At 51.8% G+C, this 4,754-nt stretch overlaps 1 long non-coding RNA gene across 1 annotated transcript; it reads right to left on the bottom strand.

Annotated features, from left to right (window-relative positions):
* Nucleotides 1-3,185: 3,185 nt before the first annotated feature.
* On the bottom strand, nt 3,186-3,674 carry LOC120990562. Its single transcript, XR_005776449.1, has 3 exons — nt 3,660-3,674; nt 3,533-3,620; nt 3,186-3,249 (listed from the first exon to the last, which is right to left on the bottom strand). It is a non-coding gene; the product is annotated as an uncharacterized LOC120990562 (long non-coding RNA).
* Nucleotides 3,675-4,754: the final 1,080 nt, after the last annotated feature.

Genomic DNA, 4,754 nt, shown 5'->3' with positions numbered 1-4,754 from the left:
TGGGATGTGTCAGACGGGCCCTTGAGGGTACTAGTTCTCACCAGTCAGGCAGTGGGATGTGTCAGACGGACCCCTGAGGGTACTGGTTCTCACCAGTCAGGCAGTGGGATGTGTCAGACGGACCCCTGAGGGTACTGGTTCTCACCAGTCAGGCAGTGGGATGTGTCAGACAGGCCCCTGGGGGCGCTGGTTCTACCAGTCAGGCAGTGGGATGTGTCAGACGGACCCCTGGGGGCGCTGGTTCTACCAGTCAGGCAGTGGGATGTGTCAGACGGACCCCTGGGGGTGCTGGTTCTCACCAGTCAGGCAGTGGGATGTGTCAGACGGACCCCTGGGGGTGCTGGTTCTCACCAGTCAGGCAGTGGGATGTGTCAGACGGACCCCTGGGGGTGCTGGTTCTCACCAGTCAGGCAGTGGGATGTGTCAGACGGACCCCTGAGGGTGCTGGTTCTCACCAGTCAGGCAGTGGGATGTGTCAGACGGACCCCTGAGGGTGCTGGTTCTCACCAGTCAGGCAGTGGGATGTGTCAGACGGACCCCTGGGGGTGCTGGTTCTCACCAGTCAGGCAGTGGGATGTGTCAGACGGACCCCTGAGGGTGCTGGTTCTCACCAGTCAGGCAGTGGGATGTGTCAGACGGACCCCTGGGGGTGCTGGTTCTCACCAGTCAGGCAGTGGGATGTGTCAGACGGACCCCTGAGGGTGCTGGTTCTCACCAGTCAGGCAGTGGGATGTGTCAGACGGACCCCTGAGGGTGCTGGTTCTCACCAGTCAGGCAGTGGGATGTGTCAGACGGACCCCTGAGGGTGCTGGTTCTCACCAGTCAGGCAGTGGGATGTGCCAGATGAGAACTAGTGCCCCTTAGTTGGGCAGGTAACTGGTGTCACTGCTGCAGAGGCCCTCCATGTGAGGAACTTAACCTAAAAATAAGCCAATCAGGACACCCTGGCTGTCATGTCCTCTGTTGGTTTCCTCCATTTCCTTTAAGTTGCTCATCATGAGGGTTACTGGGGCTTCCTCTGCAGCGGTGGTGGTGGTGCGGGGCCCGGGAGCCAGGCAGGTATATTCCCTGTGAGGGGCCCAGCACATGGGAGCGGGGGCTGTTTATGACATTGGACAAGCCCTTTAATATTACAGATGAGGATTACGTATCTTCCGTTCTCCACGATTACGTTTGGGATGAGCTGAAAGCTGTTATATTGCTCCGTTCTTCGAGGAGATCAGTGACGTTCCTATGATGTGGATTTCGGTGATCTTCCTCGTTTAGATGAGTTTCTTGGGCGCCTATAATGTCCAGCTTCAGTCATTTCTATTCCTCCCAATATAAAACTAGTGATAATAAGATATTAACCGTGAATTTACTGAGTATAAAATACCAGATACCAAAATGTCGCAGAATATACGGGGTAATTCAGCCAAGTGCCCGGACAACCTCCTGGATGCTCCTACTCTATCCAAGGGGGGATGGGATATAGAAATCGCTCCATTACTGCTCCGAATACCTGCAAGAAAAAGGTTAACTCGCACAAACCCACATAGTACCAGAATGAGATGATCAGTAACGTCCATCCCTTCAGCGGAGAGCTTGTATCTTCATCCACTGCTAGGAGCGCCCATTCATGGGTCTCTAGCCGAGGTTAGGACATCGGCTTCTCTGGGTGCCCCCGTTTCTATATTAGTGTCTCTCGGGCTCAGGTAGCAGATGATAATTCCCTTTGTCTCATTAAGGTGGCAGCGGACCATCACATTTTGGAAACGCTCAGGGCAGAAGTTGCTGTAAAAGAAATGCAGTCTGGGGAGGACATCTCGAGGGGCTGTGGTTGGGTATAAGCAGGTCTCTGCTCCGCTTATGAGATAAGTGCCGCGAAGAACATATATCCGCATTGAGGGACCCCCTGAACCTCAAGTCATTACATCTGGAGCAGTCATCTGATTCTGCTGAGCTCAGTGCTGATCCTCCTCCACTTCATTGTGAGCATCCAAAGCGCTGCAGTGAATTCCTCCATTGTACTTTCAATGTGGGAGGTTCCATCTCCAATTGTACAATATCCTTTTGCTGCGAAGGTGTTGGCGGTATCTTTGTGGATTGATTGCTTTATGCCCAGTGTGGATTCTGTGACTGGTGGACCCTGAGATCCCTGTGTGTGTTCAAGGCAAACTGCTGGTTGAATGCTTCGTGAAGGACAGCTGAGACGTGCCGGCTGAGGAGGTGGCTTCTATCTCCGCACTGCCCTGCTGTGAGATGTGGTCGCCATCTTGGTTCCTGCAGGGCACTGGTACCAAGGCTTCCATGTTGTTCGGCGGTGTTTCTTGCACTGTGGGGGCATAATTCAAGGCAGGTGGTGGATTCGGGATAAGCTTAGAGCCGCATTATTATCCAGCAGGGATCGGCGCTAACTCACCGATCGTCCTCTCACTTCCACATCCGGCCACCCCCCCACTCAATTAGAAGTTTGTAGTCTAAATTTTAGCTTTGCTCCTAGGACTTTCATTGGGGTGTACTCATTTGTGCAACATGGTCTTGAATGGATTTGTTAAATAAAATTACTTTTTTGTGTGCAAATTAACAAATCTTGTTTGCAATCAATGGCCCACGTTTGTGGGAGTATTTTGTAGTATGGTGCCCATAGAAAATGTGGATTCTGAAAGGACAAATCTGTTGGGGTGTACTCTGCTGAGCACTGTACATATAACACGCTACATGTGACACACAGGAGGCTCCACACACGGCACAACTTTATTGTAAGGAGAGTAACACACTAGATAAATCTGCATTACAACCAGTGCACAGGGGCTCTTCCTAAATTATATTCTATTACTGATTGGCCCATGGCGGTACCTCGAGTTCTGTGCATCCTGTCCACAGAGAGGTACCTTCATAGCAGGGCATTCTGCAGAACCAGTGCCCATAGAGGTACCTTCATAGCAGTGCATTCTGCAGATCCAGTGCCCATAGAGGTACCTTCATAGCAGTGCATTCTGCAGATCCAGTGCCCATAGAGGTACCTTCAGTACAGTCTGCAGATCCAGTGCCCATAGAGGTACCTTCATAGCAGTGCATTCTGCAGATCCAGTGCCCATAGAGGTACCTTCATAGCAGTGCATTCTGCAGATCCAGTGCCCATGGCGGTACCTTCAGTACAGTCTGCAGATCCAGTGCCCCTAGAGGTACCTTCAGTACAGTCTGCAGATCCAGTGCCCCTAGAGGTACCTTCAGTGCATTCTGCAGATCCAGTGCCCATAGAGGTACCTTCAGTACAGTCTGCAGATCTAGTGCCCATAGAGGTACCTTCATAGCAGGGCATTCTGCAGATCCAGTGCCCATAGAGGTACCTTCAGTACAGTCTGCAGATCCAGTGCCCATAGAGGTACCTTCATAGCAGTGCATTCTGCAGATCCAGTGCCCATGGCGGTACCTTCAGTACAGTCTGCAGATCCAGTGCCCATAGAGGTACCTTCAGTACATTCTGCAGATCCAGTGCCCATGGCGGTACCTTCAGTGCATTCTACAGATCCAGTGCCCATAGAGGTACCTTCATAGCAGTGCATTCTGCAGATCCAGTGCCCATAGAGGTACCTTCATAGCAGTGCATTCTGCAGATCCAGTGCCCATAGAGGTACCTTCAGTACAGTCTGCAGATCCAGTGCCCATAGAGGTACCTTCATAGCAGTGCATTCTGCAGATCCAGTGCCCATGGCGGTACCTTCAGTACAGTCTGCAGATCCAGTGCCCATAGAGGTACCTTCAGTACATTCTGCAGATCCAGTGCCCATGGCGGTACCTTCAGTGCATTCTACAGATCCAGTGCCCATAGAGGTACCTTCAGTGCATTCTGCAGATCCAGTGCCCATGGCGGTACCTTCAGTACAGTCTGCAGATCCAGTGCCCATAGAGGTACCTTCAGTGCATTCTGCAGATCCAGTGCCCATAGAGGTACCTTCATAGCAGTGTATTCTGCAGATCCAGTGCCCATAGAGGTACCTTCAGTGCATTCTGCAGATCCAGTGCCCATAGAGGTACCTTCATAGCAGTGCATTCTGCAGATCCAGTGCCCATAGAGGTACCTTCAGTGCATTCTACAGATCCAGTGCCCATGGCGGTACCTTCAGTGCATTCTGCAGATCCAGTGCCCCTAGAGGTACCTTCAGTGCATTCTACAGATCCAGTGCCCATAGAGGTACCTTCAGTGCATTCTACAGATCCAGTGCCCATAGAGGTACCTTCAGTGCATTCTACAGATCCAGTGCCCATAGAGGTACCTTCAGTGCATTCTACAGATCCAGTGCCCCTAGAGGTACCTTCATTTTGCACATCTCATGGCATTACCGTCAGTGTATTCTGTATATCCCATACCCCCAGTGCAGTACAGCCTGAAGATCCAGTGCCCATGGCGGTACCGTCAGTGTATTCTGTATATCCCATACCCCCAGTGCAGTAGTCTGCAGATCCAGTGCCCATGGCGGTACCGTCAGTGTATTCTGTATATCCCATACCCCCAGTGCAGTAGTCTGCAGATCCAGTGCCCATGACCTTTCCTTGAATATACTGCAGGCATCCCATACACACACTGGTACCTTCAGTGTGCTGCCCATAACCCGTGCCCATAGCGGTCCCCACATATTAGCTCTGGGGACAGGCGCATAGTAAAATCCAGTAAACATCAGTGATCTAGCTCTGTACAATGGTGAAGCACACACGTAAAGTAGGACGTAACACAACCACAGCGCAGCAAGGAGGTGCAGGAGGCTGCAGCC

Source organism: Bufo bufo, chromosome 2, assembly GCF_905171765.1.
Source record: "Bufo bufo chromosome 2, aBufBuf1.1, whole genome shotgun sequence".
Classification (NCBI taxonomy): Eukaryota; Metazoa; Chordata; class Amphibia; order Anura; family Bufonidae; genus Bufo; species Bufo bufo.
This window is presented reverse-complemented; position numbering and strand designations above follow the sequence as displayed.